This window comes from Ixodes scapularis, unplaced genomic scaffold (genome assembly GCF_016920785.2).
Source record: "Ixodes scapularis isolate PalLabHiFi unplaced genomic scaffold, ASM1692078v2 PGA_scaffold8__174_contigs__length_109621045, whole genome shotgun sequence".
Classification (NCBI taxonomy): Eukaryota; Metazoa; Arthropoda; class Arachnida; order Ixodida; family Ixodidae; genus Ixodes; species Ixodes scapularis.
The window spans coordinates 68893583-68921078 of NW_024609883.1; the positions used below are offsets into that span (position 1 = coordinate 68893583).

A 27496-nucleotide genomic window follows, 5' to 3' on the forward strand; every position below is an offset into this window, starting at 1 on the left:
TCAGGAGCTACGTATGCCTATTAAGAAGCTGAACTGATGTTTCAGTATTTGGTACTCGCACCAGCTTGGAAACCAATCCATAATATTTCATGAAACCCACTGCACATATACATCTAAGTAACATTTCCACATTTCCTGAACGGCTACAAGTGTAAGCTTCTTTTTAACTTACCCAACAAAGGTGGTATAGTCGGATGCAACCTAAGAACAATCTTTTAGCTCCACCCACAAGCGCATTGCGCCCATCTGAAGTGCCTCCGCCGTCGAGAAAGTAGTTCGCTAGCAACGTTGCTTTGTCTTCCTCCAGGAAACCTGTCTTAAACTACTACAATATTTATTTAATTCATTCAGGACATTTAAATAAGTCAGAATACGTTTTTGTCAACGAAATAGCTGTTTAGTAAAGAAAGAAAGAAATTCATGTCCAATGTACCGTCTTCCCAATTCATTTTCTGTCCAAGATACTGTCTAACATACCGTCTAACATACCTCTCAGCAGTGCTAAGCCTCGCGCCCGTTTCGAAATTTTCGTTGGCGATAGCGTCGCTGGATTCTCACGTTGTCGCGCAAAAACTGCTGCAAACGCAAGCCGATACCATCAAGATTTCGTGGCGTAACCTCGGGCACGTAAAACACGGTGCAAAAAAGCAGAATAATTGTCACGAGAAACTATAGCATCGCGTTGCTAAGGCCAGCAGCCATGTTGAGCTTTTTGTTTTTCAAAAGGATCGCGATTGGTCCACAGAATCGTGACGTCATGAAAACAATTGGCTGGCGTTTCTCGGCGTAGGATTACACTTTCCTCTGAGAGGCATTTCCGGTTTTTTCTTAGCTTGCAACCGACTATAGAACATTTGATTTGTGGCAGCAGATCTTAGTGTGTCGCCCTCCACACGGCAATCTTTTTTTTTTTTTTTTATGGTATGACGTCTTTTTCTTAAAACAAAAAACCATTGTTCCTGGGAAACATAGTAAATCCGATTAAGTTTCGATCTGTTGCGTCCATGTCCTGCTTTGCCCGAACAAAACCGCTCGAATTACAATCACGAGGAGCATGATCCCCACTGGTACTCCGATGATGAGACCCCAGGTCTTCGAAGCCGAGAGCTTCTGCTGCTGCCTCGGAGAAGGGTGGTCGAATGTAGCCAGGGCGATGTTGGAAGCTCCCGAATCGAGGCCATCCACGTTCAGCACACGAGCAGAAAATTAGAAGTCTGTGCGGTTTTCGCTCTACGCCTCCGACGGTGACGTTCTGCTTGGTTCGTGCCGGAAACGGTGATAACTGGCCAGCTACAACATCACTCTCAAGAATCCGAACACCATCCTCAAAGCGCTTCAGAAAACTCGCCCCCGGGTTGGTGCTTACTCTGATCACCACTTGAGAAGCTGCAGAAATATTTCACTTTTTTAGGAAAAACAGTCTGCAACACCGAAGCATTAAACCAGGTAATGCCTAGTATTACTTGAGAAAAACTATTTGGTGAAGCATAAACAGCTAACCAAGCGGTCAAGGCTGTTATTTAAACACAAAATAAAGCTAAAGCTTCCTGAAAAGGGCGCTCCCATTGAAATACCTCTCATCGCAGGCTCAGGCAACGCGTTTCATAAGCTTATTGAGCAAAGAAAAAAAAGTATATTTATCGTAGCTAATCCGACAGATTATTTTCTTTTCAATATTCATTTAATGATTTACTTGACCTGAAACAAATTGCAACTTCTAAATACCGATTCTTGTTAAAAATGACGGGTTATTGAAGATGGCATGCATAAACTTGAAGTTAAAGGGTTACCACCTTAAAGTTATAGGATCCCATAAGTTTATGTGTTTAGTATCCGTTACACCGGCATATTTGTACTAAAGACTCCCTATAAAAATTTTGCATCACGGCTTTGACGTTTTTCCAGTTTAGCTGTATGCGTATATTAGCAAAATTGATAAGACAAAATTAGCACCAAAATATAGCCTGTTTATTTATTTTCTTTTGGCATTTGTTCTTGGCCTATACATGCGCCGTCGCGTTCTTATCGCCTAGCTTTGCTGGCTCAGGTAGTTCAAGGCCGGTGCAAAGGTGTGCCTACAGCCACCAATCGAGCTACGCTTAGGCTACGCACTTTCTGAGCCCTAGACACATAGCCGGCAAGCTCAGAAGATGTTCTGTTGCTCTGTCGCAGACTGTTTTAAAATTTCTTGTCGAACGGAAAAGCGTTTTCTGCTGTTTCAGATAAAGCTTCAGATAATAGACATAGATCATATCAAGTACCGAAATGGATGAAGTGTTCTTAGTTTCAAGCGTTGCCTATTTAGCAACTCTAATGCCTGAGTCCTACTAGAGTGACAAACAGAAACAACCAACGTCTACAAGCCTCAAACGCGTGTAGCATGCAGGCGGATGCATTTACTATCGGCAGGTTTGCAGCCCCCTGGTGCTCGTGAAGTAAGCGCGAGGGACCGCAAGCCTACCATAGGTACCTCCGTGCGCATGCTGCGCGTGTTTAAGGCTTGTGGGTGTTCATTGTTTTTGTTTGTCGCTTTTGTGGTACTCTCGGGCAAAGTGTGGCCATAACAGCGGTGACGGTACCACCAGTCACACATTTTTTCAAAAGTTTGAAATATGTGTAGTCAACATATTTTATTCGCATCCACCAGTAAGGCGAGGACATATGGCCTTAAGAGATTGATAACTTGGTAGGAAAGTTACCATTCTTAACGCGGCGAAGATGCCGTCAAACACACGTCCTGCTCGTATATTCTTGTATGGAATGTACGATCGTGCATGACAAATCACTCGCGCGTCCTTTTCAGTAACCTAGAGTTACAAACTGGTTGGCTCGAAGTTATAGCTTGACGTAAAGATCCTGTATACAAAAAAAAAACAGTTGCAAATCTCCCTCTTCCCGTAGTTGTCACTCTCCCTGCCTATTCACGCTCGTACGTCTGCTTGCCGCCATGTTTGTACGAAGAAGCCGAACATAGAACTTTGACCCCTTTCTTTCACTGTACAGCGGTCCTAGTTCGACGGTGCCAGTGTCCCTATTTAAAAGATGGAGCAAAAATTATGTTCTTTCGAGTAGTGTTGTTTTGTTGTTGTTTTTTTAGTTTTTTTTTTTTTTCTGAAAAACTGTTTTTTTTTTTTTTTTTTTTTTTTTTTTTTTGCAGTCAAGGTAGCACTTTGCAACGAGTATGGACTTTCGGCGACATGCGAGTTATTTTTATTCTGTGACAAACACGATTCTTCTTTTTCGGGAGGCAGGATATGTGTTAGTTTATAATTACCCTGTAGCTATATATAGCTTAGAACACGTTGTCACAATGCACAAACACCAAACTTTGTCTAGTATTAACTAAACTCAATATTTATGAGTGCGAGCTTAACCTTTTTTCTTGAATTTTCATAACAATGAAACTGAATTAAACTACGTTCAAATGCCAAAGTTCAGACAGAGGTAAAACAAATATACTGAGTACCACGCGAAGCAATGCGAAAGGTGACCTCTTACCTTGATGATAGTCCAAGTGCTCCCCCGACAAGTCCAAGACAGGACAACGCAAAGAGAGCCGTTCTCAGTAATAACATCAGCAACTCCAAGGTCCCGGATAGAGGCCGGTGGAATCTTGGACACGTCTATCGCGCCGTTGACTCGGAAGGAGCCCCCATCTGAGAATCGTCTGAAGCTTGGAGCTTTTTCGCAAACAATCTCTTGCGGTTCGGCAACTTCGATGTGTTCATCATCGAAAACAAACTTTTCAAACGGAAGTCCTTCGGCTTCGTACTCCGGAGAGGCAGAAGTAGGTATCTCGGTAGAGGCCAAATTTTTAGACAGTTCTGCAATATAAAATTATTCTTTAAAGATCGTTCCCTAATGTATACGATAACAAGCGAAGGTGACTTGAAGATTGTCTGACGGCGACTTGCAAAGCAATGTCTAACAAACATGCCTTTGTTTACGAATATATAACACACACTGAAACCTCATAAGATTATCACCAGCACGCCGTGGTATTATTTCTCGAGAGCGTTTACAAACTGTTGTTCCGATAGCGCAAATATAATGTACTCAAATACGGTAGATCTGTCTTGATGGAAAAAAAGTGTAAAACTCGTAAACGACATTTCTCTGGTCGTAAATAGCAACTGAGAGGATGGGGTTGTTTACAAAGTGAACCTCAAACCGAAAAAAAAATTAACACCACACACGACGAATAACTAAATTTTTTTTCAACACAAATGGAGTGTACGTACAGTCTTCTGTTTCATCTTCTGATTATTTCTATTCCATCGCTTTCAAAACAAATCAAATAACAAAGACCACCGACATTGCAAGCTTTTGTTACCTCCTACATGTATATGAACACTATCTTCGACTAAGTTAAGGAAAAACATCGTATTGAAGGAGGGCCAGACGAGGATGATGCATTCTGATCAACTCGGATTCCTGAACCATACAGACTGGGCCAATAAAAAAAACTACGATCAGATACATCAGACAAGACGTATATACAAAAAGGGAGTAGAAGACGTCTGTCGCGGTCCATCTGAGAAGTGTGTATCAAACACTAAGCTGTGAAAATATGCTAGTTCGTCGTTTCCGTTACCTCTCATAATACTGACACATCTAGCCTATTTTCTGCTTCTCATATTATGAAATCTTTGTTCGTGATGTCCAGTGACCCAGTGTGTTAACACACCACAGCTCGCAGCACATGCAGTGAAAGCTCGCCCTGATGAACCCAGGGATCTTGGGTACATTCCCCACCCCGCCCCTCCAATCTGGATAATCATCGTATCGACGTGCGGTCGTCTAATCACCACTTTGCGGTGCACGTTGAGACCATAGGCTAGCGGTGGTACTGCACTGGATAAATTTCCCTCTACAGCTGAAACACCAGACGCCTACTGGAACTAACGTCCCGCTTAGAAGAAAAAAAAACACAAAACAAAATTATTTGTGCATGCTCATTGCGTCTACCTCAGTGAATGCGCTATCGTCAGCCGCGTACCAGGGGTAGGCGCTATACAACGGGAAGTCCTCCAGAACCCCGCCGACTTCTCACAATAATTGGCGAGCCATCGCCCACAACTTCGGCCCCCACCACAGAGTAACTTCCCTCTCCGTTGAACAGCGTGAAGTAGGCGCTGTAGATCACGTCGTTGGCAGTGACGTCCGCACCTGGTAAGAATTGAATACAAACAATAGAATATAAAAATATAAAATAAGCAACTCAAAAGCGAAAGCCACACGCCGTCGAAGGGTCCTTCATTTTTTTCCCCCCTCAAAGCATAGATGCGTATTGGTAAAAATACAAAAATCAATGAAAGAATAAAACATTTAAAACACGAGGGAGAAATCCCGGGGATTTCTCCCCGGCACGCGCGCATCACGAGATGAAAACGCGAAGCTTTTGCACATCGCAAAGCCTGACGTTTTCGTCGTGTGATGCGCGTGCCGGGGAGAAATCCCGGGGATTTCTCCCTCGTGTGAATACCTTACGGACAAGGACAGATAGAACTGTCCTGAGAAAACTCTGCTGTTATTCTTGTCCCTAGGTGTTTTCATTGATTCTTGTTTTGTTTGTTTGTTTGTTTGTTTGTTTGTTTTTCCCCTGAAGGCTCTTGTTTCTGCGCGAGCGAGTCCAGTTGACATGGATACGTTCACGTTGGTGCATAAACTGGACAACACGTCCATCGAAATTGTTTCAAAAGTCACACACAACGGTTACTCCTAAGAAGAAACAAGACAAGCTATTGGCGAGGAGATCGAACTATAGGGGGCGCTCTGACCCGTTCATTGTTCCCACACCTCGGTGTTTACCTAACACAAGGCCTGTGGACATACTCACAGGCCTTGTGGGCATGTCACGACTTAAAGTAAATATTCTTACAATACACGAAGGGACGTTTATCGTTAGTGCCGGATCTCTCCCGAAAAAAGACGCCAGAGAATGCATGCTGCACCGTGCTCGCTGCATTGTTCATTCAGGCCGGAGTGGTAACAGAAGAGCCCCTTTCCCACTCAGACGACCGGAGAACACGAACTCCAGCCGAACACTGACGCGGCGTTCGGTTAACTCAGCCGAGCGCTGAGTCAGTGATTTGTTGTCCTCATCCCTGTAGTTCTAAAGTTAGCCGCTTGGGGCGTCACGGTCTGTTGTCCTCCCCGATGAAGACTTAAAGGGCCACTGAAAAAAAAGACTTTCTTTTAACAGTTTGGTTAGAACATGCGTACCAAAAAAATAAATTTTACGCGAAAAGCTTTTAGAGCAATATTGCCGGCGCGAGGTGAAATTTAGTCGGTAGTTACTTCCTTTCTACTTGTACTCTCACTCAGCATTTTGGGCGCGTGGAGGAGAAGCTGTGGCAATGAGAAGCTGTGGCCATCACGTTGAGGTGGAGTGCGTATGATGCGAATGTTAATGCTCAATGAAAGAAGTCGTGTTCCCGTCCCCTTCTTTGATCCCTAATCCTTTCAAGTATTCGTATCTATTCACTTACACGCTCGTTTTTAATTATTAGAAGTGTATGACCACCTTGCTGAGGTGGAGATTACATGTGTTTGACCATTCCGTAACGTCATGGACTTGGCGCACAATTCAAAATAAATCTGGCGCCGTCAATATCGCTCTACACTCTAAGAAATGTCTGCGCGCTTTCTTTCCCGCAAAACACTCAAAGAGCCAATCTTTCTCATCTACGAAATCAGGTCAGCGAATGATGAGGCGGAACATCCGTTTTGACCTTAAAATGAAGTCTGCGCTGTGGCATTACGCAATGCAAAGCGTCATGCTTGCATTGCGTAATGCCACAGCGCAGACTTACTTTTGAGGTCTAAACAGATGTTCCGCCTCATCATTCGCTCAGCTGATTTCGTAGATCGCAGAGATTGGCTCCTTGAGTATTTTGCGGGTAAGTACACGCGCAGGCATTTCTTAAAGTGTATTCGTGATTTTTTTTTTTTTTTTTTTGACACGCGTGGCCCAAGCATTTAAAAGAAAAAAAAAATTTCCTTTCTTTTCACCGGCCGTTTGAGAGCCCCAGACAGTGACCTATCACTCTTACGCTTCTTGCCACGCAAGTCGTTCTGCGGTACCCATAGAGGTGCATTGATGGGCTAATGCAGCTCCCTAATTGGCTGTGAGTCGTAATACAAGGCTTGGACCCCACCACGCCTGGTGTCCTTTCACCTGTGGTCAAACTGCTAATACATTACACAAGATTCAGTCTGCATGCAGTCACCGTCTAAGGCGTGTTTCTTCTTCAGATATCCGTTGTACAAACACTGTTTGTTCCAGATGCCTGAGGTGTGTCCGCAGATAATTCAAACACCATGCGTGCATTTTTGAAAACGGATGCATAAAACGCATACGCATTTTGGGCATCCTTTGTAGTGGAGATAGCCTTGCCCTTAGTGTGCCCAGTAAAGGCCAATGAAACGCACCGACTCCATCGTCGAAAAGCTCCACGATCAGCTGCCCAGCGTTCTTCTATGGTGTCAGGACCTTCGCCAGGACCTTCGCACGTAGAACAGCATGGGGACCCTTGGAAACTTCCGAATAGATGCAGGCGTCCAGTATCTGGTTGACGTCGAATCTCTTGAGAAAGATACGCAGCCGAATGGGATGTTCATCGGCTGCCACAGCCATCGAAGTTACGCGAACGTTTACTACATCCGTGCTGGGTCTCGTCGCCCGTGCAAGATTCCAGGTACCGGGCTATAAAACATAAAGGAGACAGCATGTTATTTTTGAACTGTGAGTAACGTCTTTGTTTCTTTTTCTGTCTCTCCCATTGCCCGTGATGATGTTTTTGTCCGGTCCCTATCAAAACGCCGAAAATCAAGAGGCCGAATTATGAAAAGGCCGAACGTCAGTAGGCCGAAAAATTTAAATGCCAAAAAATCACAATGTTGAATAATCAAAATACCGAAAAGACATAACGCCGAAAACTACGTGAAAAAGAAATGACTCGCTATACCATTTGTTCGTTTTCCGCCAGATCACTTTCCACTGACACGCGCCTGTTTAACTCGTTTTGCAAAGGCACCAGTATCATCTCGAAGACAGTGACCCACGCAAGCCATGCATCGGATATCTGCAGACTTACAGTTCTTCGTACTCAAGAACGGATCAAAGCTCTGGTGGCGGCCTCGGGCAAGGCACCCGTGAAGACTGTGCAGCAGGTCACTGCAAATGTGCAGCGCCTTCAAAGCAGCACCTTCCAAGCAACGAAGCCTTGGGCCAGATTGTGAGAAAGAAGAGGAAAGCGGACTGCCTACACGAGCCGTCTGCCGTGCAGGAGCTCATCACCGAGGGCGAGTTGAGAACAACTTTAGATGGCCGCGAGTTTCTGCGGTGCGATTGCACCAGCGCAGATGGAGCTCGACTCCTAATTGTTTTCACGGATGAAAACTTGAGAAAACTGAACGACGCTCCGATGTGGCTCATGGACGGAACATTTAAGGCTTTGCCGCCGCTCTTCGAACAGTTATACTCAATTCATGGTTATCTTCATGGCCATGTGTTCCCTTTTGTTTACTGCGTTCTTCGCGCCGCTCTTCCGAAATATGATGCTCTCTTAGCGCCGCAGATATGGGACTTGCATTAAATCCAAAAACTTTGAGAACAGACTTCAAACTGGCAGCAATCAACGCTATTCGATCGTTGCTCCCGTCGTCGGATGTGCATGGTTGTCTGTTTCACTTGTGCCAATCACTATGCAGGAGAGTGCAGCACCTATATGGCAGTGCTCTACAAAAATGATGTAGGTGGCTTCGCCATCAAGGTGAGGCAGCTTGCAGCCCTTTCGTCCTTGCCCACCACAGAAGTACGAGATGTCCATGCGTCCTTGAAATCACTCTTCTCGCAAGAAGCCTCTGACCTGCTGCGATGGTGGAAGGAGAACCACCTGCTTGGGAAATCACGCCGCCGTGTAGCCGGAGGTGACACCGCCATGATCATACGAAGTCCACCGGTATTCCCGCCATCCCTCTGGAATGTGCTTGTCCTTGCTTAGAACAGATTTTCAAGGGGCAACTACGCCGTTGAGGCATGGCACCGACGATGGGAGATATTGGTTGGCGGGCACAACGTAAGCCTCTTCCGGCTCATTACCATAATGAAAGAGGAGCAAGCTAGAGTCGAAAGCGACATCGAGGGAGCGATCAGAGGCCAACCCCGCCGCTCACAGAGCAAGAAGCAAAAGTCGCGCGAAAATCGTTTGGCAGCTGCTCTGGGCAACCGGGAAAATGTCGACGTCCGAAGCTTTTTTCGAGGAATTGCGCAGAACATATCTGTCTGAAACGCAATAAACAAGGAATCGCTCTGCTATGCGACGAGATATGCAGAAATACATTTTTCCTTTTTTGAAGGCTTGAACCATGCGAAGGGAAGCTATACTTGAGGACAACCTTTCACGGCTATTAGAAAAGATGGCGAAAGCGCATGCATGCAAATCGGCCGGCGGCACCTCTCCCCTAACTTTGATCACATTGCCAAGAAACTCCATCTTCTACTTTAACTAGGTGATGTCAGCGTTTTTATGTTTCGGCATTTTGATATTTGGATGTTTTGAGTTTTCGGCTTTTTGAACTTGCGGCTTTTTGTATTTTCGGCTTTTTGAATTTCGGCATTCCAATAATTCGGCATTTTTCTTTTCGGCGTTTTGAATGCCGCCCGTTTTTGCCACCTCATGAATTACATGGACCGTTCTTTACGCGTGATTCGCCCGCGTCGACGTCAGAGCGGTGTTATTTCGGATGCGCGCGTTCTTGTTAGCGCTAACGGGCTTTTGTTTTTTTAATGAACCAAAAGCAGAAATAAAAGACGCGCGCCCGGAGTCGATGGTGGAAGTATACGCGTCCGCTCTCATCAACGGGAGCCGGGTGAATATTCACGTTATTTGAACAAATCCGCTTTCTGCGGCCTGCCGGAGTGCGTAACTGCTCGTATACGCATATCAAATCTTTAAATATAACACGAGTCAATTTGAAACCTTCATTTTTTAGCAAAAAATGTAACACATCTGCGTTCAAACTATCTACGCGTCCTGGAGTTCATGCAGCCTAGACGTTGAGAGTGCACAGGCGGGGGCAGCTGTCCGTCCCTGTAACATAGTGCCGAGACGTGTCGGTGGTGCCGTTCCACGATTTACTTTCGTGATGTGACGAACAGGGTTTGCCTCGCCGTGAATGGCAGGCTTTCCCTCTGCCTCGCCGTGATTGGCGAGATGTTGAGAAATGGCAGGTATTACATAATACAGGAAGCTGTAATTTGACCAATTGTGAACTTCGACCAAAGCGACGCTTTTTGTCGCACACGTCGCTAAGACCTACACTCTAGGAAAGGCCTGCTCGTCTACTTACCCGCAAAACACTAAAATGGCCACTCTTTGCTATCTATGAAATCAGCTCAGCGAATGATGAAGCAGAACATCCGTTTAGACTTAAGAATGAAGTCTGCGCTGTGGCATAACGCAATTCAAAGCGTCATGCTTGCATTGCGTAATGCCACAACGCAGACTTCATTTTGAGGTCTAAACAGATGTTCCGCCTCATAATTCGCCGAGCTGATTTTGTAGATCGCAGAAATTGGACCTTCGAGTGTTTTGCGGGCAAGTAGACGCGCAGGCATTTAGGATGTACGTTAGAATCGATGCTCAAGCCCGTCGCGCGTCCCTTTTCGCGTGCAAAAAACAGCTCCCTGCTGGTCACGCCTCATCGTCATGATGGTCCTGAAACTGGACTTATGGCCAAGATGAAAAAGGGTCACTTCATGTTCCCAACGCATCACGACACTGTTTAAAAATAAAAGTTTGCCGTTCAGGACCGCTTGTAAATTCGTGACTGGTGACTTCAGCAACAGGGAACACGCGATGGGAAAATTTCACCAATTTACATTAGTTTTGCGTTCATCACTGCACTTCTATAAGCACCTAACAGGTGGTCGCACCTTGGAAATATAAACGCTTTCGATATTGTTGTGCAAAAACAATTAAGCCTGTGAATAGAACATATTTGCCCAAGTGAAAATTTAAAGTGGTTTTACAAGTGGTCCCACTTTATTCTAAGTGGTCCCGCTTTACCTCCAACTGGTCCCACTTTATCTCATACTGGTTCCATTTTGGTTTAGATGTCACACTTGCAATTTCTCACTCTAAGTCAAGTAGTCCCACTTACAATTTCAAGTGGCTACATTCTTTATTTCTTTCTTTTCATTGAACAGGTCTAGTTTGCAAAACTTATTAAAATAGGCTTGTAAAACGTTTGATTACCTTAAATTGGGTAATATTTTGATTAAAGTCGTCTGGAGAAAACATTGTACATATTTTGTTTTTGGCAGCTCCCAGTTCAAAATACCCATTGGGTCTAATTAAAATATCAATTGGTACAAATCATAATATTTTCATGAAGTATTTAATAATCCCAACATAAATTGAAATAAACAAATTCCAAGAAGTAAATAATTTTATTGGAATTGAGCTTAATCATGGGGCGTTTCAATTAAGAGCACTAGCACATAATTTTTTGCAATCTCAAAATGAGGAAAAATTGTGCATGTAAATTGAATATGTCAGGATTTTCCTTTTGCTCAATATCGCGTGTGCATTTTTTTATTTCTATTTCTAGTTTTGCCAGATCGGCGGGAAGCATCTGTATATACTGGACAAAGATGGCGTCCGCGAACGAGCGCGCGCACATGGTACCAGTGGCACCGATGGCACTTACGGCATCTGCATGAATGGTTACGGTAGATATTCAAGAAAGTTATGTTATGTTTTATTGCTGCGAGTGCTGAATAGTGCGGTGATCGTTACTTCATTGGGCCTGGCACTCCGTTGGAGCGCGAAGGATGGATAACAAAGGGTTATGGAAACGAGGTAAAAAAACTTCTTTGTTTCTTTTTTTTTTTTTTTTGCTTGTTGCATTTCGAGTTGGCGATTTCGCACTAATGAATATACCGAGACACCTTTAGGTTTATGGTCAGTACAGGGTAAAAGCCTGCCCGGAGGAAACTTTACAGAAGAGAATTTTCCGAGCTGTCAGTTTGAAAGTCCACCCAGTGTAATCAAGTGCCAGTGCAAAAAAAAAAAATTGTTTTAAGCATCTCCAAGGAGTTGTCTGATTGAACAGTTATAAAGCGATTGTAGAGAAATTTTTAATGAGGATATGGTTTAGTGTCTCCGAAATTCGCTGTTAATTCTTTATAATAACACTAGTAGGTCCTGAAACTGTGGGGTTTATATCACACGAACGGATGACATTTTAGCGAAGAGACGCTACCGGGATGCAACAGGTTAGTCATTGAAATGTTCAGAAAATTGATTCTACATTTCAAAACTGTCGCGTGACGCATCAACGGCTAGGGTTACGTTTTGGCGAAGTTTGAGCTCGCCACAATCTAAAGTTTATTTTTGTGGTCAGAAAAACACTATTCTCTTTTCTCGGAGAGACGCAGTACATTAAAAACTTATTTTTGTAAAACTGAATGTCACTTTAAATATTTTGCTCGAGAACTTTATTAAAATAGAGGACACACCAGAAATTTGTCTCTCGAACCACCGTAACTACGCAGTATGTGTAACTTGTTGTAAATGCTGTAACTATGCACTATGTGTATAGTTGCAGCATATTAACTGTCCTAGCCCCTTGCAGCAGAAAATGCCCCAGTGGCTCATAGGAAACGGGTAGTCGTTGAATATTTGAAGCATGGAATCTGACTGAAGTATGGAATCTGACCTAGTCAACATGGTCACAGTTCTTTTTCTTTGCAACATAAAAATACGCGCTCCTAATTATCTTCTACCAGAATTTGCTCATCGATTGTGGATGTACTGCACATATGGTGGACTGCTCTCCTTCAAGTAAAATATAATTTTAGTGGATCCATATTTCTGACCAGTCCAAAATGCCGCCTGCAAAGCCTTGTTGGGCATCTGTGGCGGCCTCAAATTCTCGATTTCTAAATAAATAAATGTTTTATGAAGAAAAAAGTTATTGTTTCTTATCTCAAGCTGCATACGAACACTTGTACCCATGAAGTAATTTAACCCATATTGGTGTTCTTAGGAAAGCTACAGAGAAAACATTGGATCAGGAGGAAACCATTGAACCAGAGGGCAATGCCCGAACAGGACGACGCTCGAACAAGAGGAGGCAGAATGAGCGAACGTCTTAACTTCAATAAAAATGTCAAAAATCACCTACTGGTGCTTCATTGTCCAGCTATCACAACCCATGAGCAGTTTTCCCACGTGGTGGTTATTAGTGGGTTCAAATTGGCAAGACTCAGTTGCGTTTTGACAATTGGAACCAATTGGAATTTTTTCAATGAGGAGTTTGAAATCGCAAACGAGTCTCCCCATTGGTTCCACTTGTCGGACACCAATTTGACCAAATAGTTATTTTTACCCAGGAAGGGCCTCAGTAACAGAGTCCACAAGCAAGAGTTCCTTGATCTGAAGTGGTCCCGGCTCCAAAGTGGTTCCACCTCGAAAGTGGTCCACTTGCAAAGTGGTCCCACTTGCAAAGTCGTTCCACTTGCAAAGTGGTCCCAGTTCCATAAACCACTTTAAAGTGGTCCCACTTGCAAAGTGGTCCCACTTTGAATTTTCACCTGGGTAATTATGTTTGCGGCACGCAAACATTCAATGAAAGTGTTTTGCTCACAGCAAGGGTTGTCAACAAAAAATATTGAGACATTTATTGACACTGGCCGTAACTTTATAAAGTAAACAGCGTTAAAGTGAAATAGTTTTCAGTCCTCGTTTTTCAGAAGGCGCAAGCACGCCCTCAGAGTTCTGGAAGATTAAAAACCAGCGGAGTTTGCGCCTAGACTTACATTATAAAAACCCAATTGTGACACTGATGATTCAGCAGTCCCTAATAATGAGTAGAACATTTCTGAAAAAAATGATGACACGAAATATCGGGAACGTTGTAACAATAATATTTGTATCTGTCAGTTTGCTAAATTAGTTTAAAATACCACCGACACAGTGTGGTCGCTGCTCTGAAGCAAAGTACGGGCGCTGACAACGTGCCCTTATCTCATACTTTGTATTTTTCAATATTTTTGTATAAAGAGATAATTATGTGTGCTGGTATGATAATAAATCTTGTCTAACGAAATCAAAATATTGAATAATAAAACCTAAATTCCATACCATTGCGGGCGAAGGAATCTCGACGGTTCGCCATTTTGAACCCGAGCTCGAACTAAGGAACCAACAGCCCTTCCATCTGTTTCCCATGGGGTCCGAAACGTGAACCTCCAAGTCAGTTGGGTTGCCCGACATAATGACGACCTGTGTGCCTTTGCCGAGCTCCGGGTCAATCATGACTGCAGTTTCTTGACTTTTACAAAGTTTAATGAACTCGTCCAGAATCTGTGCAAAACAAAAATAAATGGTGTGCATGAACAAATTCAGACATCTCATCAACACTACATTGTCGTGATATATGCTCCACACATTCTAACTTTTATAGGTGGACTTTTCAGTGGATTTATTTCACGTCATAAATTACGTATTTGTGAGCAATATATCCGATGACCACCTAGAAATAGAATCAGGGTACCGCTCATTAGGAGTTTGACTAACATGGGTCCGGGATGAATATTTCTAGAAACCAAATGAAGACTACGCTGGTATCCTTAACATGATCTGAGCACACGAGACGTCTTATTCGGTGTAACAACCAAGATCTTGTCACTTTCATCAGCTTCTTTTTTTTTTCTTTTTGGTCGATATTTTTTTATGCAAAATTGAGCGATTGGTTGTCTGGATGCACCGGAGAGAAGTTTAGATGCGGAGTATTCCTGCTCGGGTGTCGTTAAGACGAAGTAAGCCTCGGTACAGTGTAACCTCGCCGTGTATTTTAGTTTCTTAATTAAGCAAAACTGTCGCCGGTTTTTGCAGATATCCCGTAAACGTCGGGTAGACACAATTTTTTCCAAACATTCTGCTACGTCATCCTTGATTTACAGCTAAGTACCTAGAGGCCATCAAGAGCTCTCAGCAATACAATCGGTGTGGGAATAGCGGCTCATATAAAATAGCGCAATAGTGTATTCTCTAACTTCATCGTTGTGCGGGCTTTCAGCACAAAAGTTCCAAGACACGAGCTACATCACGTCGCGGTAATTTAGCAACCGACCCCATGGCACGTACAAATGTAGAAAGATGGCTCGAGCCTTCAAACATCGAACAACGGTGTGGCCTGGTGCTCTTATGAGACTGGTGGCGCCATGTGACGGTATACGTTGGTGACCCCCAACAGTGCAAAAACGTTGTGCGAGATGGCGCTGTAACGCGAATAAATGGCAAATTTCGCGCATGTCCTGTCATTCCCTTCTGTGTGACAACTATCAACGACGCAAATGCTGTTCGCTGCAAGACACAATTTCACGCCTGTTAAGCTGCAGCCACACAGCTTGTACTTCATGCAAAAGACACCGTGTTCACTACAGGCGTACAATGGCAGACGTATCTGCAGACTTGCCTCAAACAGTGTTCGAAGCATGTTTCCTTTATGCATACGCGTGCTTCGTAAATGTCTCTAGACAGTTTTAGTATAACCAATGCGGAAGGACCGTCATGCTAGAAAGGATGGATAGATGAATGGTAAAGGCTACACACTTCGTAACGAGCGGTAGCTTGCACCACCTAGCTTAAGTGTAAGGCACACCTCGGACAGTGTCTACAGACAGTCTTTTATGTGATGTGGTAGCAGTTAGACCGCAGCTTAAGCGATACTTCAACGACGATGACCCGATATGAAACATATTGCAGGTGTACAGGACATAGCGGTTACTGACCGTGATCGGGCGGTCAGCTTCGTCCAGCTGGGTGGTGGTCGACTCTACGAAGGCCGACTCCATGGCGGCCTCGATGTTTGCCTGGCTGTCGCTCAGCGAAAACGCCTTTCCCCCAGTCTTCAGGGCGAGGTTTTCGAGCTTCTTTGCTGCGCTCGTGCTCAGAGCCAGGGTGTTCACCACAACTTTCTCGGTCAGCAACTCCGGCAGCACGGCTGCTATTCTTGGATCCCTGTTTTCCTCCCCGTCGGTCATGAGAATGATGGTGTCACCCTCCGCCGTTCTGCCGCCTTCTTTCAGCACCTTGAGTGATGGCCCATAATAGCGTCAATTCGATTTAATTACAAAGCGATACGTAGCTTAACCCTCCTCGTAGAATGCTAGGCTGTCCCTCTGAGAAACAATGGACTGGTGTTTTTATAACAATTTTGTTTGGCAAACAGTCGAATGAACCTGCGTACACCAATTCACAGCTTTCAGCTCTTATAAGGTAGAGCGTCAAGACGTAATGCAGAGCACCCTTGATATGTGGTCATTTGGAAGCCTCACAGTGGCAGCTGCAGTTCCTAGCTGGTAAGCCTCAATTGCTTAAGGTGATGACGACTCCTGAAAAGTTCATCCTGATTAAGATGCCTATGGCGAGAAATTTGTGACAGGCGCTTCTGATTCACTTATTTGGCCCCACGTGGCGTATATCCACCTATAACTTTTATGCCGTGTGCAAATTCCCGCCAAAGCGTGAAGTTTGCATAGTGAAAAATACCACAGAAAAACCTAACTTCAAAGATAAAAAACGGATGCGATATTGAATGTCTGACGGTTGCAGCATACTGACAACTTTATCATGCTCCCTTACCATTTCACGGCGATACTGCGATCAAAGGAAGAACATCAACACCTCTAAACAATTGCGCAGAAATCATCGCACGCATTTTTGCACTTCTTATAGTTCACTTAGAGTACGATATACTTGGGTACCTTCAGATATAACTGCGTTGTCCGCGGGTATAAGCAAAAAACATACGTCATTTTTAGTGATTGGTTCTGAGAATGGATTGTCACCTTATGTATTCCAGACAAAATTTTGTACGCGTTGATTTATATTCACTTTCCGCCTTGTGCAATGATGACACCAAAAAAAAAAAAGAGCAGATCTTTTTAAAATGAAATATAAACGTCTAATGAGCTTAACTTGCACCTACAAACTTAAGGAGAAAAGTGCCACGCATCTTGCGCCGGCTTGAGGCACCGCGTTACCGCGGCATTCATACGGGCGGCACGTTGAGGAATATTCTGAACGAAACACACGATGACAGCCGTGAGCGGGAAGAGATAATTTAGAACATACAAATCAGCGCATAAAATGACAAGTACAGGGACAGGAATCAAACACAGAAGACGGACAAGTGCTATTTTGCCACATCTTAGAAGAGTGCAGAATCAATAAAATGATGATCTGACACAAGCGGGATTCGAGCCCCATTTATCTCCGTGACGGCCGCATACCTTGCCAACTCCAATACGCATGCGTATCACGCGGCTTTTTTTTTTTTTTAGATTTGAACGCTGACAGAAGGCAGTGACACACAATCACGATGAAACACTAAAAGACGCCAGCCATCTTGTCAAATGTCGAACATTCTACAGTCTTTGAGGCTAAACAACACCTAAAAAATTGCAGCCACTTAGTTGTAAGTTGCTGGTCATTATAGAATTTTTTCAGACAGCTCATGTGCTCCACAAAATACTTTTGAACGGGGCGAACATCGATATGCGCGTGGCGCACAGCCATGCGGAATGCCATACGCTGTGTGGGTCCAACAGTAGTATCGTGTCGTTTGTAACGTCATTTTTTCTTCAACCACTCAAACCCGTGTGTATGGGGCGTTCATGGGAAGTCTTTCCTGGGGGTCCCTTGCATTAAGTCCCAAAATAAGACCGCGTCCCAGCAGTGTAGGAAAACGCGATTAACCCTCTCCTGCTTTCTGCACCGTGCGCAGTTGTCAGATTAAGCTACCGGGATACCTTTATCAACTAACCAGACTTTAACTGAAAGTGCTTGACTATGCAACTTGAAAAAAAAAAGTATTCACGTTAGGGTGTACCACTATTCGCTTGACTCGGCTTAAGATATCCTGCCCTGGGCCTGCACTGTACAAAATACAATACAGAAGAATTGAAAAAATCTAATCTACTTAATTCTTCGCTGGTCGCTTGGTCGACACACAAGACAAGTATCAGAGTGAGAAGCGCGTGAGTAAAAACCAGTAAGCACCAACATCTTCCCTATACCCGTGTGCACAGGCACCTGTCTTCGCTTGGCGAAAAAATAAACTCAGGAAGCCCACCACGCAATCTCACTTGAATAAGGGTTTGTAAAAACGTTTCTCTCTGGTCTTTCAGAAAAATATATATATATATATATTGATAATTTGCATCACCTAAACACTAAACCCCCCGGGCCCTTCACTTTACGAAACAGGTTTGTACAACTCATATGTTCCCAAACAGAGGACCAGATAAAAACAGCAGAAACACGGCGCATACGTTGTATGTTAATTCGTGAGCAACGAAGAACCTTCAAAACATACCAAACATTTGCGGTAAGAAACTCATTGCAAGCCGAATCACGTGCAAAAATAGACATCTCATAACATTCCAACTTGGTCGCTTTTGCGCGCAGAACTTTAACCTGATCGCGCCAATTGTTGCCGCAGTGTTCCAAGGGAACTTCAGTATAACGGGGTTGCGATCCGTTTCATAAAACAGGTTTAAACACAGCCGGCAACGAAGGTGTCAAAGGCCCATACACTTATGCCAGTTGACGGAGCTACTCTTATTTTCGCAAAACATCTGTATGAACTCGACGGCTTTTTGGACACACATGTTCTTTTACGCAAACAATTGACCCGTCATTCGTGTACGGAGATGACGTGACGTGCGTATTCAAACGCACGCTGTAGCTTCCAACCCAAACCCATGGATAAAACTACTCTGAATACCAATTAGACGAAACGGCGCAAGAAAAATTTAAAAAAAAGCAAAGGTGAAAGTGAACAGCCTTGATGCGTCTAAGACAAGAGGCGAATACGCTCGCTTACACACTTAATTACAACTAGGCTATCGGCGCCATTTTGGTGCGCCATACGTACACCGGTGCACAAGACAGACCCCAGGTTAATATGTTCTATTACAGGAAAAATAATTTCGTTTGACACGCGGTCGGACGATTTTCCTAGGTCGGCCTGAAACATGGCAACTCTTCGTACAAAAGAGTCGCGATACACCAGAATGCTCCGGGCGACACGCACATTTCTAACTATGCTCCTCCTATGTATTCCACACGTCTGGTGTGGGCCCACGATAATTTTTAGAACACTCTGCAAACCTTCCGCTAAAACCTTCATCAGTATCTTAGTCTACGTTAAATTATTTTGATCGAACGGTACGATGCAAACAAAAACTTTTGAGGGGTCCTTTTTTTTTTTGTATAAAATCATGTACATAAAACGGCGGGGGCAGAGGCTTTAAACTTTTATTTATTTATTTATTTTATTATTTATTTATTTAAAATACCCTCAAGGCCATCGGCCTTACCAAGGGAAGTGGAGGGTTAGTGGCAGTAGTACACTTTGCAGCTAAATCTGAACAGTATAGGTTATTTATGGCGGTTCAAAATAAGTGGTCAGGAAAAATGGTTCCGATAGATGCGGAAAGGTGGTTCCTATTCACTGATATTTTCGGAATGATTGACTCTCGGAATGCATTAGTGTTACATTTTAGAATGTCTACTTTATACATATAATCAATGCGTGGCGAAATATAAGACGGATGATTCAGCAGTCGGTTGTGAAGTAATGAGTTATTATGGTATATCTTAGGAAAGAGACATAAGCGAGCTATTTTGCGAAGTAAATTGAGGTTAGGCAACGATAGGCTAGTTTTCATTAAGCTCACGCTTGCGGTGCGATAAAAGTTAGTAAGAATAAAACGAGCAGAGCGATTCTGAGCTGATTCCAGGACGTTAGTTAGTTTGGAATGACCGTGGTCCCAGATAGACGAAGCATATTGTCATTTAGAGCGTACAAGTATTTTGTACAGTGTTAGTCTCAAAGATTAAGGGTCAAGTGAAACGTTTCGTTTTAGACAACCCAGAATTCGATTATCGTTATTAATAACATACTTAACATGCATTTGCCAGGAAATATCTGAGGTCATATACACACGTAAGTATTTATAAGAAGAGACAGAAATTAAGGGGACATCTTCGAGAAAATAAGAACAAGGATAATTACATTCACGCGATACTCTCATGGCCTTGCATTTAGTCGTGTTAAGTTCCATCCACCATAACTTACACCCTTTTGAAACATAGTTAATGCCAGTTTGTAGACTCAGAACATACGAAGCGTTAGTAACTTCTCTGTAAAAAACAGAATCGTCAGCGAATAAACTAATAGAAGAAGAGATCGAATTCGGCGAATCGTTAATATAGATAAGGAACAATGGCGGACCTTATACAGAACCTTGTGGTACTCCAGAATTGACGGAGGCGAGTGGTGATGTTTCATCGTTAGCGGTTACAAACTGGGAACGATGAATGACAAAACAAGTTATCCAGGACAGAACACTCCGACAATGTTAAGGCTGTTAAGTGTTAATAGCAGCAGCTTGTGTGAACCTTTATCGAGTATGTGGATGCCTCACTAAATATGCAGCGCAAAGGAGAAAGTTGGTCCTTAAACGCTTTGTAAAACTGAGTGCCCAGACCGTTTGGTACTGGAGCTTTGCAGACTTCGAATTGTCAATCGCCTTTTCAAATTCTGATAGCGTGATGGGCTGTTCTAAAGTTTCTTTTAAATCGGCTACAACTGTCGGCAACAAAGGTAAATAAAATTTCTTAAAACCATCGTTTTTAGGCGCATGGTAACTGAAACGTTCTTGATAATATTCTCGGAAAGCGCGTTCGATGATTCCTTTATCGCGCGACACACAATAACCCACAATCTCGGTGACTCGAATTTTTCTCATGTATTGGTTTCTGCTCCTGTCGCGAGTATCTCCCCGAGCGATAACCGCTTCCAGTACCAAAAACCTCAAGGCGTTTTTATTTCATTTTTTTTACTGATTATTTTGTCAGAAAACGAACCGGGAGATATACATTCCTCCCTTATCAGCTTTAAACAAAAAAAAAAAATGAAGTGTCCCAGAGCTATCAACTTAGTACCTTATCAAAACAATTCCCATTTATCTCCAAGCTCTTTTAGTGGCGCTTTCAACATCTACTGGATGTCGACGAATTCTGATAACAAAACATTATTCATTTAAAAGCTTCGCATTAAACTTCCCCAAATCCCAAACAAACATCTTCGGCGTTTCTTGAAAGGAACAAAGCATAAAGTATACAGGAGCATGGTCACTAAAGGGCATGTGATCAACCTCATACTCCTTGCACCCTCTGACAAGGTCGAGAGAAACGTACGCTCTATTTAAGCGCACGTGCCTCGCACCTTGAAAAGGCGTGTATTGTACACCTTGTCCACTGACGTGCAAAATGCATCTAATTCACTGCGTTCGACCGTATTATTAAAAACCTCGCTGCTAGCGTCCTCATGCCGCGCGTCATTCTCTCTGTCCTGCCTTGTACAGAAACAGATAAAATGACCCAAAAAAGACGTCAATCAGGTTGAACGCCCTTCTCAATGCGCTCAACAATTAGTAAACATTCCTCCGCCTTAGTAGGGGCGCATATACACATCTCCGCGCCAGGCACGCGGCAATATCGCCGCAATACTACGTTTCACCGTTAAGTTCAGAGTTCGGACGTAGCGGACCCCTCGAGCTGATGAGACCAATCGGGCAGTGCCAGAGTGCACCGTCATGGTGTTCGTCATGTTTCTGTACGGGTTCTATTATGGCTGAACCAATAACCCAGTGACTTGCGCTTTTGACGCTGTTTGAGTAGTTCTATTAGCTCGTGGCGTCGGCTGCGTCTGGACTTAAGATGAAACGAAGTATAGAAACTATCGCTTATGCGGCATTTACAGCGCGGCCCGAATGTATTCAATCTGAAATGTAATTTATTACATTTATATGATGGGTATGAGGTGCTTATTTTAGACTTTTCGCATCGTTTTTTGAATCCGTTAAAGCTACGTTATTGCGGTATAATCACGAAACTTACACGACCAGGGGGACATTATACAGGAGGCTAATCGTAACAAATTAATTGTTTTTAATAATGTTACTTAAAGTATAAATAAACACACTCTTCAAATTCGCGTCAACGAAAACCACTAAATCAGTAAATAAAAAAAAAAGAATCGCCGCACATGGGAAACGCCTTGGTCAGCTAAAGTTATCACTCGTGCAAAAGGCGCAAAACTGGCGATCCGAAAACGCGGATGATAAGTTTATCATTCACACCCATCACGCCAAATCCTCAAGAATTAATGCATACCGAGTAGCATCGTCTCAAAGCGGAGGTGTATCGACCGTTTTTACGGATTTGTTCATCTTTCTTGGGCACTCGCGCCTCGCCAGGGAACTTTTTGAGTAAAATCCAGTTCATAACAATATACAGCCCTCTAGTTTATCCTGATGCTATAGCAAAAAGTTGAAACAATTCCATTTTTAGAAATCCGGTGTCAAATTGGCGATAGTTCGGTAGATTTTACGCATTCGTTCATCTTATGAAGTTTGGGCACGCGCGCCTCGCCAGGGAAAATGTTTAGGACAACCCACTTCTCTGCAAAAGGCAGGATATACATTTAATTAGAATGCAATTAATTGCAAAGGTGCAAGCGAGCTGGACAAGAATTATGAAAATAATCCCTGGAGAATGGGAACAAGAGGGACAAAGGATAAACACAAATCTCCAAACACAGCTAGGTGACTAGTGTGCAGCCGAAAAAATCCGCCTGGTCCGGCTATCGAACCCGGGACCTCTCCATTACAGGCGGAGCGCTCTACCAACTGAGCTAACCAGGGGTTAGACGTCAGTAGAGCAAACGGATTTTATCAGCAAACGGATTTTACAATTTAGAGCCCTGGAGCCTTTCCTGGTACTATGGCAACTCCTCCAAAGAGAATAAGTTAAAAAAAAAAAAACGGTCCAAATGTGAGGATGGTTCAGCTGTTTTTGGCACTCGTTCATCGTTTAAAATTTGCGTACCCCAGCCATCCCAGGGAACTTTTTAAGAAAAACCCAGTTCCCAGCTAAAGGAGAAATATAAAAACAAAGGCCTCGAGTTCATCCTGGTACTATAGAAAATACTCAAAAACTAATAAAAAAACTAAATAGTCAAAAAGAAAAATTAGGGATGGTTCGGCTCTTTTAGACATTTCTTCATCATTTGAAATTTGGCCACCCGCGCTTCGCCAGAAAACTTTTTGAGGACAACCTGATTCCAAGCAAAAGGCGGAATATAAAACTTGGAGCCCCCTAGCTCATCCTGGTATAGTCGAAAACGATCCTTTTCTAGATAACTGGTGTAAATTGATAATGGCTTGGCAGCTTCTACGCATTCGTTCATATTATGAAATGTGGGTACCCACGCGCCGCGGGTGCCCTCAAGCCTATCCTTTTGCGAATCCAAAACAAATCCTTTTGCGAAAACTATTCTGAAAGTGGGACTGGTTCGGCAGTTTTTACGGACTTGTTCATCTTTTGAAATTTGGACGCATGCACCTCGCCAGGGAACTATTTGAGGACATCCGAATTCTTAGCGAAAGAAAAAATATGAAGATTGTAGACCTCGAGCATATCCTGGTGCTATATCAAGTACTACTGCAAAATAATTTTTCGAAAATATTTCTTTTAGAAAGCCAGTTTAAAGGTGGGGATGATTCGGCTAAATTTAGGCATTCGTTCATCTTTTGCAATTTTGGCTCCCGCGCCTCGACAACAAACTTTTTGAGGAAAAACCAATTCCCAGCTAAAGACAGAATCTAATATATAGGGCCCTCGAGCCCGTCCTGGTACTATGACAAATACTTACAAACAAATTCTTTTCGAGAAAACCGGTCTCGAAGTGGGGATCGTTCGGCTGTTTATACGCTTTCGTCAATCTTTTTCTTCTTTTTTTTTTAATTTGAGCACCCGCGCTTCATCTGAAAGCTTTGAGGTCAGCCGAGAACTTAACTGGTGAAGAAATACAAAATTTAGGGCCCTTGACAATAAGCTGCTACCATGACAAACCCTCCGAAAATTAGCAATATTTGTGTAAACTTGTACCAAAGTAAACTTGTTTCGACTATATTCAGCCATTCGTTCGTCATCTAAGATTCAGGCACCCGCGCCTCGTCAAGAGATTTTTTTAGGTCCGCCAAATTTTTAACCGGTGAAGAAATACAAACTTTAAGGCCGCCGAATACAAGCCTCTGCTATTCCGAAATCTCGGGCTTCAGTCCTCTTCGAGGAATGCGATATCAGGTCAGATATTTCAATATGCACTTTTTCCGATTTTTTCCTTTTTGTTGTTTGTGTTCAGGGTGATTGGGATAAATAATTTAATATGAATATTTAGTGCGTGCCTAAACATTACTTTTCATATAAGAATGCTAAGTTTAAGAGAACCGATCATCCGTTCATAAATAGATAATTCACCCCAGTGGTTCCATTCGAACAATTTTATATTATCGTACTACAAACAAGAGTCCTTGTTTTATAGATTGTTTATGTCAGTCGTATAATACTAGAAATTATCGTAAACGTCTAAACGACAATGAATCTGCATTATATAACTAATTGGTCTCAGGAACACAAGAAAATAATTTCGAGAGAAAAAGAAAATTTGCTTAGCAGATTATCGATTCTTCTGGTTTACTGCAGTCTAATGGCAAATATTGTAGTTTTATAATTTAAAATTGCGCTCGTTCGAACTTTGTTATTTCTCGAAAAATCGTGTGAGCAGCTTCCGAAATACATTTTTTAGTTGTAATACACATCTTAGACACTATAAATTTTGTCCTTATACTGGGGAGAGGACTTTGTTAATTAATAGAATCAACGATTTGTTTATACACAAGAATATACTCTAGACTTCGATTGACCAATACATCAAAAAGTTTATTCCACTGACGAACCTGCAGTTTTCACGTCATCCTGAAAATTTTGCACAAGAAAAGCGGAATATGACAGATTGGAGTAATAGCATGGCAAATTGTTCAAAGCGTAACGTTTCGGTGTTGTGGCTATATTTGTATATGAAATAAGGGGGCTTCAGTGGGAACGTTGCCGCAACCTGCGAAAAGATGGCGCAAGCATACGATAACACAACATTCCATGAATGCATAGCTCCTGATAAATATATTCTTCTAAAGATGCTAACTGTATGTCTCCCTTACTTAAGATTTTGATGGCTACAGTAAATTTCCATTGCTTAAAGGGTTACTGAAGCGAAACTTGAAATACACCTATTATGGCCAGAAATAGGTCTAATATGATCAATGATATCCGTAAATCATAATCGCGTGTTTGTATTTTGAACGGATGGCTATATTCTTCACCCCGAGGGGCCCGATTGGGCGCGCGCTCGAAAATCAGCCATCGGAGAGCGCGATGCGTCTTGCGATATTCAGCGCATTCATGACGTCACTTGTGCCAAATGGGAGAGGCTACGACGTGGTGTTGTGGTTACGAGCGTTGCCACTGGGTGGCGTGTCGACGATTTACGACCTGTGGCAACGTGGCCGTTTGAGATGTGCAAGGGCTGCACGCTGCACGCACGCTGCACCACGGCAAGTCGGCAACCACGGCACCGCTGACAAAACCAGCTCTGAGGCCGGATTCTCAAAGCGAACTTACGACGAAAAAAGTGCGTACAACAAATTTGAGAGAAAACCCGTATACTAAAAAACGAAATTGTCGTAACTTTTGCGCAGGTTACGACAGAATCCTACGACAGCTCCGCAGCTGTCTTACGCACTTCTTACGATCAAATCAACATGGCCGACAGCATAGCTCAGCTACTTGGTAGCGACGACACACAGACATTTATTTTTCTACGTGCTCTTCTCGTGCGTCCCGACTTTAACCAGCAAGAAAAAAAGGAAGGAGTACTTGAAACAGACCACGACGACCAAGAGCGGAGGATCCACAAACACCCGAGAGGAGCTACAGCGGCCGTGATTCCACCAAACAAGCGAGCTCCGCAGAATATAGTAGGCCTAGCACACCGACTCGGCGCACCGTTGCTCCGGCGGTCCTTGGCCAAGACCGTCTGCCCACGACCGGCTAACCTGCTGAATGGAATACGCCCGCGCGACACTTGTGGACACTTCCTGGATGAATAGTTTGATCCCTGAACTAAATTTCAGAGGTCAATCTTTTCCCCTTGTCATCTCGATCTCCTTGTTTTCCGAGGCAGCGGTGACGATCGCTGTCGTCGGAAAGGGACTGTCATTGATTCTATCTCCTTGTTTTGCGTGATATAGAGCTCAAATAAACGCCATACGGATTACCTTCGCAACACGGTATGTACACTTTGTTATTAGTATGTCATTTTTATTCTGACACGACGCTACGTCACTGTCGAGCGTTAGTACGAGCTACGCGATGTCGGTCCAACCTTTCTTTGCCAAGTGTCACGTCAGTATCGGTTTGCAATCGTAAAAGATCGGTCCAGAAGCGCTTACCGAAACGCGGTCTAAAACAGAGCGAATCCAGCACTTCGATCAAACGCGCGCGTCCGCTCCGAGTGTAAACAGGTATTTGCGTGGCTCTTGCCGAGACAGTTTTAGTGGACCGCACGCTCTCGTAGTTCCAACGTATTGTTTCTAACGTGGGATCGCAGCTCGCGGCACGCAGCAACTAATACCGGCCGTGCCAGAAGCATCCTCGGGTCGCGTCGTGCAAAGAGCCGCAACGAGAATGAGTTCACTGTGGCCAACTACGCTTTGGCTTTCTCCGTCAAGGCTTTGCAAACGCGTTCAGGCCTAGGCTAATGATGCCGGCACGCCCTACATCCGCAGAACGGCGCTGCTCCTATGCCACAAGTGATGTCACGAGAACTTTCCCACCAACCACCAGGTGTGAATTTGAAATCGCTTAATTAGGTTTAAAATTAGTTCTCCTGTGTTTTACAGTGCGATATTCATATTTCCGAGGTGGTGCCTGTCCCTAGCCCATATTTATGCAGAAAGATCGGCGCTAAAATTTCGTTTCCGTACCCCTTTAAACTATTGATGTCTCCTGGTATACCTACTCCTTTCAAGTTTTTTATGGCTTCTGGTAAACTTCCATGTCAGTATTAAAATATTTTCACGAGATAAACTAGATGTCAAGGTAAAATTTATGCGCATCTCGATTTGGACAGTGTCTACAGACAGTCTTTTATATGATGTGGTAGCAGTTAGACAGCGGCTTAAGCGATACTTCAACGACGATGACCCGATCTGAAACATATTGCAGGTGTACAGGACACAGCGGTTACTGACCGTGATCGGGCGGTCAGCTTCGTCCAGCTGGGTGGTGGTCGACTCTACGAAGGCCGACTCCATGGCGGCCTCGATGTTTGCCTGGCTGTCGCTCAGCGAGAACGCCTTTCCCCCAGTCTTCAGGGCGAGGTTTTCGAGCTTCTTTGCTGCGCTCGTACTCAGAGCCAGGGTGTTCACCACAACTTTCTCGGTCAGCAACTCCGGCAGCACGGCTGCTATGGTTGGATTCGTGTTTTCTTCCCCGTCAGTCAT

General features: G+C 43.7%; 1 pseudogene; it reads right to left on the reverse strand.

Annotated features, from left to right (window-relative positions):
- Positions 1–27496, reverse strand: LOC120836457 (annotated as a pseudogene).